At 38.5% G+C, this 12,090-nt stretch overlaps 1 long non-coding RNA gene across 1 annotated transcript in view; it reads right to left on the bottom strand.

Moving 5' to 3' along the window:
* Positions 1-2,366: 2,366 nt before the first annotated feature.
* Positions 2,367-12,090, bottom strand: part of LOC109370025 — a 15,011-nt gene continuing 5,287 nt past the window's right edge. The window contains exon 3 of the long non-coding RNA XR_002119779.1: positions 2,367-4,451. This is a non-coding gene — a long non-coding RNA (uncharacterized LOC109370025). The remainder of the gene's footprint in view (positions 4,452-12,090) is intronic.

The raw sequence follows: 12,090 nt of genomic DNA, 5'->3' as shown, positions 1-12,090 counted from the left end.
TTGATTTACTATAACTTGAATTAGCACAGCACTGCACTCCGTGCCCTGATCTCAGCCCAGATAGAGTTAACAGCGGTTGGTGCTGAGTGATGGCTGTGCCCTGGGGCCAGGCCACTCTGCAGGAAGCTGCAGCAGCACCATGATGGTGAGACTGCATTGCAAGCTGTGCTGGACTGCATGCAGCCCATGGGCTGCTGGTTGGACAAACCTGTACATGAGCCCAGCTTTATGCCTTTTAAGTAGTCTGCAGTTAATAGCCTTTACTGTCTCTTGAGAAGCACCAAAACCTTGTCACAGCCCCACAGAAGAGTACCTTGTATATCCATCCTATCCCCACAAAACTGCTCAATTATTCTCTGCTGTGTCAAACAAAAACAATATCTGAATATTGAATTCTATTTACTTGCACAATTATTGTACAAAAAAAAAGTTGGTTAAATGCTAACAATTCCTAATAAAGGCTATAAAATCATGTTTATAAATAATTGCTTAATTATTACAACCGAAACCTAAATGTGGGTTAGATAATTCCTAAAGCAGTAGAAAATAATGCTAGGATTACTGAAATATCTTTTAATTTCTAAATATCTAAGCAACATTTCCTAATTTCCTCCAACTCAGACTGTTTGTTACATTATTAATGCTCTAGAATTTATGAATGAGAAGATTAATTGAGTACATTGCCTTTGGTTTAGTTATGAACCCAGATATTGGACAATGAGTTGCACAGAAAGAAGAAAAAGAAAAAAACAAAATCAGGTTCTGCAAGTTACCAGACACACTTGGCCTAGCTGTTAATGCACACTTCTTATTTCAATTGTAGGTTATCTGACTACATGACAAACACAGTAGGCTCGTTTGGAAAAAAAAAAACACCTGGATATTGTAGATATTTCAATTTCTTTTAAAAAAACGAACAACATTTTAAACCAAATAATTTTTCAACACTTGGTGAGCAAGAGTTAATTTGCATGACCTAATATCTCCAGCATCTATTTGTTTGTGGTCTTTTCTTTTAGAAGAATTGGCATTAATTATAAATATGGAAATAATTTGGAATGTCACTTCAGAATTTTACAGCTTGGAACAGCTCATCCTTCAATAATTAAATCAATAAAATTAACTTAATTTAATTTAAACAGTGATGCTTCATTTTAGACCTTATGGAGTGATTACAATTAGTATTTCATAATTAGTATTTTATTGATGTCCATACACCGGATTTCGAGGTGTCATCAAGATACACTGATGACTGGAAGTAATTTGATAAACATTCAGAACTGTTGCATTAATGGCATGCCTCCCAATTATGTATTGAGATAATGAATGCATTTAAATGTTATGGAGATGAATTTAAAGGACAGCTCAACCTTAATTACTATACCATTTCCCCCCTCTTTCCAAACATTCTAATTATAACTTCAGTAGTTACCACCTTTCAGTATACAAATATCAGATTCCTATGTAAATGCAGAACCAGAACATTTATAATCAAATCAATTATTTGTGTGTGTGTGTGTGAAGTGGTACTAAAATAACAAGAGGTCACTTCCCTGTAAAATGAAGTCTTGTAGAGATTAAGCAATGATTCTTTTCGCTGCCCTCTCTTATACACATTTAATTTTCTCAAAGACTAACAGGCAAGACAGGGCAGAGGATGTTACCTAAGTCAACCCCTTTTTCGGCTTCCTGTATAGTCTTTAAACAAGATTGAAGAAGAGCGGAAGAATTAGCAACACTGTATATATGCAGGATGTTTATAGGTGTGCATATTGGTAGGGGAACTTCTGGTCCATAGCGCTAACAGCAAGGGGGTCAGGACTTTGAAATCCATGGCTGGCTGAAACCACAATGTCTTGGCAATAACACAAAGAGGCAATTTTGCTCCAGAAACACCTGTCTTCTGTCAGTACTCTTTCAAAAGAGAGAGTATGTCAAGGATGATAGTGGTCTTGAACTTGATGAAACCCTGAATATTTATTCTCTTGTGATTACATGCAAACTCAGGTTTTAAGGAAAAGAAAAACAAATCACTATCTAATTGACAGAGATGAATCATCAGCTACCAGATGGCTAATTAATGGCTGCAATTTCTTAACTTTGCCATATTTAAAGGGACAGCTGATAGAAATGCATGCAAAGAAACATTCCCACACTATGCTGTTAGCACATCCTTTCCCAACCTGAAAGGCAGCTCTACCACAAAATGCAGGCTTTGGAAGAAAATGCATTTTTTTGCTATCAAGTTTGCTGTAGCTTTATAAAAATCCCCTAATGTGTTACAAATATGGGAAGAACAGAAATGTGCAGTGTCCAACAATGTTATGACATTACAACCTGCCAAAAAATTACTCTTGTGCTTCATATTGTGTTTCAACATTTATTATCATTTTAAAGAAGGATGATGGTACACAGTGAACATTACATGCATGGAAAATGAATTAGAGAACATCAAATAACATGCTAGGATGGAGCTTAGAATTCATAAACTTCATAAACTCTCTAATTTCCCTCTCTTTTCCACCCTCCCTCCTCCCCCCACTATCTAGAGCTTCTCACTAAGCTCCCATATATTTTCAGAAAATATTTTTTTTATTTTATCTCTCTTTTGCTTTGTGGTATTGATGGTGGAAGACAAAGACAGTTTTAAGAAGAGTAAGCAGTCTTATCGCAGGCAGGGAAGGTTGTATTCCTTATGGCTACATGTAGCCAAGAAAAGAAGATTTAACTCCTAAATAAAGATATAAAAATCTTTCTATTCCCATCCTCAAACAGCTAAAGCAATGCTGACTGTAATGAGAGCCTTCCCTTCTTCTGCTGAAAAAACAGCTTCTGGAAGATAGACAGTTACAGTTGCACAAGGAGTATGAAGAACAGGCTAAAGAAGAGATGCAGCATCCAACTTGATATGTTTAGTCCTAAATTATGCATGTATCTTCAGTGGAGAAATAGCATATGTGTAAAGAGGAGACTCTGATATGAAAATACATTGGTTAGACTATGTATATTTCTCACAACACTTACGTAAATCTTTAAGAGTATCTTGGTCATTGCATATCTGATTTGAGTAGAGTGAAAAATGACACATGAATGTAGCTTTTATGATTGACTATAATGACATGATGAGCACTTCTTGTGGATATGTCTAACATGTGAGAGGACTGTGTGTTCAGGTCCCTTCCTATCAATCAGATTAAGTCTTGGATATTCACCACTCAACAGAACTGCAGGAGCACAGTGGGAAACAACAGAAGAACTGCTGTAACTTCAGGGATGTTATTCCAAAATATATAGCAGGAGCCAAAACTTAAATGTATTTTTTAAAAATTTAAATAGCGAGTGATGATTGTGTTCAGCTTCAGTTCATGCACTAAGTCGCAAGTCCCAGTAAAGCAATAAGAAACCCAAAGGGACTCTCCTGTAGCATACAGAAGCATTTATGCTTTACATTCTTGAAAGCTCAATTTATCTTTCAGAATTTGGTATTTCCCTTAAAGGCTTGCATTTCAGATTAAAAATGAACACTGCACTCTGATAACGAGGAGTCTAGCAAACAAGGTATAGCAAAAATCATGATCCAAGTATATTCTAAAGACTCTGAAACCAGACAAGTAATAAATTGCACCTTGTTTTTAGGAAGTGAATGTACCTTTAGAGACCAGCCTAATTTTTTTATTAATATTATTTATTTTTTAACATTTAAGGCAGAAAACAAAAGAAATTTTATTTTACCAGCACTATATAGTTCAATGTTGCAAGTATTCAATACAAACCAAATTGTCTAGACTCAGTTGAAGTAGATTGAATTGATACTGTTTCTTACCCTAAGAATAATTTTAGAAGGCATTCCTTCCATCATTCATGAAATGTACATTCAGAACTCTAGCTCTACTGTAATTTACCAGTGCAGAGTCCTATCGGCTGAAAATACATTTGCCTTGCTGTGGTCTAACAAGAGCCAGGCCAGAAAATTTCAAGCAGGTAAAAACAAAATGTCTTATGTCTTAGAATTCCTGAAATCTAGAAATTACATTAAAGTCAGTCAGTAAATTTGTCTTTATGGACAATCAAGGATTCCAAAGTTATGGGTTGTTTTATATATAAGAAGAATAAATAAATAATTAAAAATATTTTAAGTCTTCTAGTCATGATGCTTCTGAACAGAAAAAGCCACCAGGAAATGCATCTATGTGTTTGGCAAGGTTCGCACATCCAAGGAAAAGAAGATGACAGCTGTCAGGTCCTCCCTATGGGAAATTAACAGTAGGCTGCTTTTTGCTTCAGACTCTTGCTTACTAAGTCTCCATAAACTTGAGGCAATTTGCTGTTTGCAGTCTTATCTCTTGCTTGACTGGAGCAGTCAACAAAAAAGGAACGGTTTCTGTACTATGCTGCAAGTCTGTGGCAGTCAGGTTGGTGTTGGGGTGCAAGATCCTTTGCTGCTTTATATTCTGTAGAGAAAGCTCATGCTTAGGTAGCACCACACATCTCAATACAGGCAACACTCCTACATTTTATTACTTGAAACAGTAACAGTGCACTGGGAACTGTGTTCTTTATTATCAACACAAACCGTTTTTAACCTCTCTTAATCACATCATCATCCTATTCATATTGTATTCATACCAATCTTCAAATTTGTCACTAGCTCCTGCAGAATTACCTTCTGAATTCAGAATGAACTCCCTTCTAACCTTCAAATGATGCAATTTGAAGCTAATATTACTTTCACCATCAATAGATGCAAGCCTCTTCAAAAGAAGAGAAAGAAAATTGCAAACTGAGTCCACTGAATTCTGTGTCATGCAGTTAACCATTCCTGTTTCCTACACCACTCTCCTCCACGAGCCAGCCTGTGTTTTGGCTTCCCCCCAGCATATAAAATCAGAAAGTAATAATAAGCATCATGAGGAAAATGTCATTCTGTCTAGCAACCGAAGTTACAGTACCTAACTGTGCTAACTAGATCACTGACGGTTCAACACTGTCAATAAGTGACAGTATTGGTATGAGTAATGTGTATACTTAAGGCTACGCGTAATGGGAATAAAGTGTTCTTCTACTGACAGAAGTGTATAATTTCAGCATCTTCATAGTGGAAACTTGCTTGATAGCCTGGCAGACAAGCAGACAGGGAAGCTAACAGACCAGTACAAAGACAGATACAGGCACTACTACATATTTCTGGAACACCATGATATAGAATGCAACCTTATTAAAGAAGGAAAAGGAAAAAATAAAAGAGAGAAAGGACTTTAAAAGGAATTGTCTCAAGCTCAAACATGGCTGGACATGTACTGAACATATTGTGATGCTTAGCCCAAATAAACAGGAATTATAGATAAGACCTGCAAATGCCAGAGAGGACGAACTATGGTGACTTGGGAAGTCCAGCTTTCATATCACCTCCTCAGCTTCAAACCCAATCAAGTTTCCTTAAAGCTATAAGAAAAAAAAAAGCATAGAGACCAATAGTTTGTATTCTAGTAGTTTATTGTTTTTCATTTTCAAATATCTGGTCTATTTATGTTAATTAAAGCTTTAGAAGACACTATGTTACACAAATCCACCTGCTGTTGTCCATTCCCCCATCTTCTCCTACCGGGATGTTGTGGGCATTTGCAGCTACACAAGGAACAACATAATACTGGTGCTATATTATTTGTCCTTTATACCAAGGAGAAGAAAGAATGCATCTGGAACAAAGAAGTGTGTGAAAGCATCTTAGAGAAAGTAATTTATTAGAAGAGCTATTCCAGTTATACCTCTTTCAGGGATACTGATGTAACCCTTCTGCTGACCGCCCTCAACCTCAGCACACAGAGCTTTACAGCACTGCCCTGGGCTGGCCTCTGGCTTCTAGGCCTTACCTAGCCTGCAGGGCCATTCCTCATCCTTTTACCCTCACCTCTCCTTGCCCCGCCATCCCCTCTCAGGCTATCTCCAGGGCAGCTGTTGGGCCCTGCCCTGCAGTTGGAGCCTGCTGGAATGAGCAGTGTATTACCTCACAGAATAGGCCTGCAGGCTCCAGATAGAGCCTGGTGCAAACAACAAACGTGGTTATAGAATCATAGAACAGTTTGGGTTGGAAGGGACTAATAAGATCATCTAGTTCCTACTCTCCTGCTATAGGCAGAGGCACCTCTCTCTAGGCCAGGTTATTCAAAGCCCCATCCAACCTGGCCTTGAATGTGTCCAGGGAGCAGACATTCTCAGTTTCACTGGGCAAACTGTTCCAGTATCTCACTACTCTCACCGTTGAGAATTTCTCCCTACTATCTTGTCTAAATCTACCTTCTTTCAGTTTAAAACTGTTTCCCCTCATCCTGTTGTTACCTGCCCTTATAAAAAGTCACTCTCCAGCTTTCTTGTAGGCCCTCTTCAGGTACTGGAAGGCCACTATAAGGTCCCCCAGCTCTCTCAGCTTGTGCTTGTAGGGGAGGTGCTCCAGCCCTCTCATCATCTTCATGGCCCTCCTCTGGACCTGTTCCAGCAGCTCCACGTCCTTCTCATATTGGGTGCCCCAGAACTGGAAGCAGTACTCCAAGTTGGGTCTCACAAGAGCAGAGTAGAGGGGTAGAATAGCCTCCCTTGACTGCTGGTCACGCTTCTAGTGATGAAGCCCAGGATTCCGTTGGCCTTCTGGGCTGCAAGTGCACATGGCTGGCTCATGTTGAGTCTTCAACAACTGACGCGCCCCAAGTTTTCCTCCTCAGGGCAGTTCTCAAGTCATTCTCCGCCCAACCTGTATCTGTGCTTGGGAGTGCCCCAACCCAGGTGCAGGACCTTGGACTTGGCCTTGCTGAATTTCATGAGGTTGGCATAGGCCCACCTCATGACATCCTTTCCCTCTAGCATGTCAACAGCGCCATGCAGTCTGCAGACTTGCTGAGGGTGTTCTTGATACCACTGTCCATGTCACCTATGAAGATACTAAATAACAGTGGCCCCAGCACTGATCCCTGAGGAGTGCCACTAATCACCAGACTACACTTGGACATTGAGCTGTTGACTATAATTCTGAGCGCAACCATCCAGCCAATTCCTTATCCAGAGCGAAGTCCATCCATCAGATCCATTTTTCTCCAATTTAGCAGCCATGATGTTATGCGGGACAGTGTCAAACACTATGCACAAATCCAGGTAGATGACAACATTTGCTCTTCCTTTATCCACTGATACTGTAACTCCATCATAAAAGGCCACCAAGTTTGTCAGGCATGATTTGCTTTTGCTGAAGCCATGTAGGTTACCACTAATCACCTCATCTCTATTTTCCATGAGCCTTAGTAGGGCCTTCAGGAGGATCTGGTCCATGATCTTGCCAGACACAGAAGTGAAACTAACTGGTGGGAAGATCCAGAGAAATACACTTTTCCCTTTCTTGAAAATAGGGGTTATGTTTCCTCTTTTCTAATCAGTGTGAACTTCACCAGACTGCCATGACCTTCCCAATACAATGGAGATCAGCTTGGCAACTTCATCCACCAGTTCCCTCAGAACTTGTAGATGGATCTCATTGGGTTCCATGTGCACCTTCAGTTCAGTTCTTGAGCCTGATCTTCACTTGCAGCAGGTAGATCTACCTTCTCCAGGTTTTTATCTTTGCTTTCCGCAGCTTGTGTGGTGTGGCTAGAGCTCTTGCTGGTGAATACTGAGGCAAAGAAGCACCTCAGCTTTCTCCACATTCCTCATGACCAGGTCTCCAATTTCCTTCCAGAGAGGGCCCATATCTTCCTTGGCCTTCCTTTTATCAATGATATATTCTTGTAGAATTTCTTCTTCTTCCTCTTTATGTTCCTGGCTAGACTTAATTCCATCTGGGTTTAACTTTTCTAACCTGATCCCTGGCTGCTTGAACAACTTCTTTATAGTCCTTCCAGGTAACCTGTTCCTGCTTCCACTTTCTATAGACTTTCATTTTGCATTAAGTTAAATCTAGGAGCTCCCTGTTGATCCATGGAGGCCTCCTGGCATTCTTACCTGCCTTCCTTTTTATCCTTTAGTTCTGGTGTCAGGTTTTTAGCAAGAAGATACTTGATGGATACAACAATAGCTTCAAATTGAATTTAAATTTGTTTGTTTCCCCCATCAGGCAATCTCGAACAAATACATCTGGTAGCAAACCAGTGCTCCTTATAATGTTTTTACCAATAAGTTCTAAGGAGCTAAAGATTAAATTACTGTTACTGAACAGGAAAAAAATCTTTCTGTATCTGATCAGCCAACCCACTAAGGAAAAATCCAGGCTGGGAGGTGGATATGATGGATTTCCTCTCTTTTCTCCTTGGCAATGCATTTAATCAACCACAATGGGCAGATCCAGGAGGATTTTTCTTCCAGATGGATCTTTGATTATTCTAGGAAAGCTAAGCTTATTAACTCTAAGATTGCACTGGTAATGTAAAACAAATAAAAAAAGAGTAAACTAAGTCTGCCACAGAACAAACCACTGAAAAGAGGTGAAGGAGCTTGCAGGAAATTATGTATTGGGTGCTTCTTAAGCTAACAGTACATTCCATGCTCTACGTAGCACTACCTCTTTTCCTCCTAAAATAAAGCAGACAAAAAAAAAGAGCATTTTCCACCCATTTTCTACCCTACTTTAGTTATCCCCTGCATATTCTTTACCATCCTTGAGACAGAAGGCATTTTTCAATACACCACATTAAAACTACTATCCTGTAATAAAGGAAGTCTGCTAGAGATACAGCACGAGCAGATCTGCAGATATGGTACGTGCTAAGGAAGTTTCTTATTTACTGATACACACTTGATTTTCAAAAAGCAATTAGGTGGGAACAGTATTAAGCTTTAAACATTTTACATACTTCATTGACAGCAGTTGCCTTTATTAAAAAAATAAGACAACATTATACAAATAGTAGTTTAAGCCTCCTCTCACATCTTACTACTCTTGAGCTTCCTTGATCAGCTGTCCACAAGTCTCTTACCTTAGAAGAGCTGTTTAATGAACTTTACTGAACAATACCTAACTGCAAACCTTCACAAGATTCAAGTTCTTAGGGCAGAAGGAGAAAAATACTTCTACTTCACAGAAGCGTGTATTAAAGGAAAGGTTGTTTTGCATAGCAAGACTTTAGTTAGATGAGGACACAGTTTGATTTTGCCTCTTATTGCAAAGTGCCTTTCTGTCAAATAATCTGTTGATTTCGATGAGGCATTGGAATTACTTTCCACTGCTCTTGAATAGTCCATAACTATTCAAGAAAGTGTTTGAAACAAACAAAATCTCCACCTCTAAAACATCCCTTTTTCACCACCTCAGTGTGTGAAGAAATCAGAACAAGTAAAACAAAACAAGAACAACTCCAGGGAGTACTGTTAATTTGGTTTACCTTTGATGAGTTTAATCTGGCAGTCAGTTATACAGGACTAACATCAGAGACAGAATGAGATTCAGGGCAGAAGAAAAGAGACGGAGGGCAGATGTAGAGCACCAGGTTACTGGCAAAGATTTAGTAAGTAATACCACTTGTGGATGTGAGATTTCCCACTAAGATTAAGGAAGAAGTCTGAATCTAAGACTTTATATCTTGCAAAGTAAGAATGAGAAAAGGAACATTAAAAAACTGAGAAGTTAAAGGCAGTAGAGGGAAGTCTGTTCACTTTTTTAACTATGTAAATTTAAGGAGAATTATTAAACAGAATTCAGAGATGCTATGGAGCACATTATTTGGAAAGGGCTGTTAGAAAGTGTTTTGCATTGGCTATAAAAATAGGTAAGAAATCAAAAAACTTCAAGTAAACGCTTTACGCACTGATTTCAAAGAACATGAAAGCAAGGAGACAGGAAAAATTTTGCAGAAAGAGTTGAAGAGTTAAACATACCATGCTTGTGAGGCAGTTTAAAGGTAGCAACTCAAGGAAGCAGCTGAACTCAGAGATTTCCATTTGCATTTTGCTATTTCTAATGATTCAACATCAAGGCGTTTAACAAGAAGATATACAAGCACACCTTCTGGATAAACTTCAATTGATATGGCAAGAATTGACCTTTCTACAGTGACCTCTCCAAGGAAAATTTATATACTTACATAAAAGCATATCATATTTATATAATGGTATGAATTAGTTCTACTATGCATGTCTTCATTATTCTTTCTAGAGAAAACTTTATATTCTGAAAGTCAAAAACATGCTATTAAGTAGCTCCAAAGAAAGATCTTCACAATGTCATTTTCAAGTGAGAGAATTTGTGTCTTAAACGTAAAATGAACCACAATCCCTATGTCTTATGAATCAAATGGAAGGAAAAAAATTATCTTGACACTTGTGTGGGATAGCTTTTTGCTACAAATGCACATGAACAATGAATTCAAAGAGCTTTTTATCTTATTTCAATCAGAAACCTGTTGTAGACAAAAACCTGCATTTAAATCACACTATGGCTCAGATATGTGCTGACAAAACTCTGCAAATTCTGAAGCAAGAGCATCTTTTCAATTACATATTTAAATTTGAATACTCTGGCTTTTGTGGTTTGTCTTGTTTGTATGCTCCAAGTGTGACTTTCCTCTTTTGTCCAATGTCAATATACAAAATGTACTTTACAAAATCTCAAAAGGTTATGAAACAAGCATTCAGTGGCAGCCATTCTAGCCTCACTGGATGATAGACAGGTAAATAATAGTGGAATCCATACTGAGGATTTTTAAAAGGTTATAATTGAAATGGTTAACGTGAATTTAGCTATTTATGATTTAACCAATCTCCAGAGCTATTGAGTGTGCCTATTTCGATAAAAAGTACCTATTACATAAAAACATTTACAACTGTGGACAATAGGAGCTCCTATCCATTGCCTGAATTCTTTCATTTTGTGGATTATAAATCCAGAGATCAACATTGCCAAAGACAGCATTAAAGTCTTCAATTCTGATTTAGTTACCAGGTGAGTGTCCTACACTGAATTACCTAAATATCATGATGAGATTTTAATTGATAGAAAATAGCATTTCTAAAATGAAACTGTTATAGTCTGGTTTGTTTAGTAATAGGGATCACTATATCAGTGTAACGACCAATATATTTGCTTAGCAAAAGTTATCTATGAATGCTAGTTCTAAAACTCTAGTCCAGATACAGAACCTACAGCTGTGAAAGCTCACAGAATATTCAGACTGGGAAATCAAGACTACTTTCCCTCCTGTGATCAAGGAAACCTGATCCTTACTCAAGAGATAGAGTGGATTAGAGACTGAATGCTAATATTTTACCTTTCATGTGTGCTTTACAGATGCATTTTCTCTACTAAAAAATTGTATAAGGATATTGTGAATTAAGTATTTATGTAAGGAGAGCTCTAAAGACTTAAATTTGCATACAACTTTTCTGATTAGAACTTCCCTGAATATATAGCATAGCAGTGCTTCTCAGCTTTTTAATAACTATTCACATAGATAATTAGAAGACATTTCCCCTCCACCTCATTTAAAATTCCAAAGGCACACCTCTAAACTATGGTCTTCTATGAGCAATTTGATTCAGTTAATCACTTTCAAATAACAGGCACTATACCTACAAAGTTCAACTAAAGAAGGAAAAAAGCAAGAACCCTGTTTATTCCTGCAGCACAGAAAGCAAACCAAGAAAATATTCCCATTTTAGAAATTCAGGAAATTAAGTTCTACTAATCGTACTGTTTACAGAATGACAGAATTGTAGGAGTTGGAAGGGACCTCCAGAGATCATCGAGTCCAACCCCCCTGCCAAAGCAGGTTCCCTACACCAGGTCGCACAGGTAGGTGTCCAGGCAGGTCTTGACTATCTCCAGAGAAGGAGACTCCACAACCTCCCTGGGCAGCCTGTTCCAGTGCTCCGTCACCCTCATCGTAAAGAAGTTCTTGCACACATTTGTGTGGAACTTCCTATGCTGCAGTTTCTGGCCGTTTCCCCTTGTCCTGTCTCCACACACTGCTGAAAGAGTCTGGCCTTGCCACTCCGCCCCCCCACATCTCAGATATTTATAGACATGGATCAGGTCCCCTCTCAGTCTTCTTTTCTCAAGGCTAAACAGATCCAGTTCACCCAGCCTTTCTTCATAGGGGAGATGCTCCAGGCCCTTCA

Source organism: Meleagris gallopavo, chromosome 1 (assembly GCF_000146605.3).
Source record: "Meleagris gallopavo isolate NT-WF06-2002-E0010 breed Aviagen turkey brand Nicholas breeding stock chromosome 1, Turkey_5.1, whole genome shotgun sequence".
Taxonomy (NCBI): domain Eukaryota; kingdom Metazoa; phylum Chordata; class Aves; order Galliformes; family Phasianidae; genus Meleagris; species Meleagris gallopavo.
Note: the sequence above shows the minus strand (reverse complement) of the source record. Positions and strands in the feature narration are given on the sequence as shown.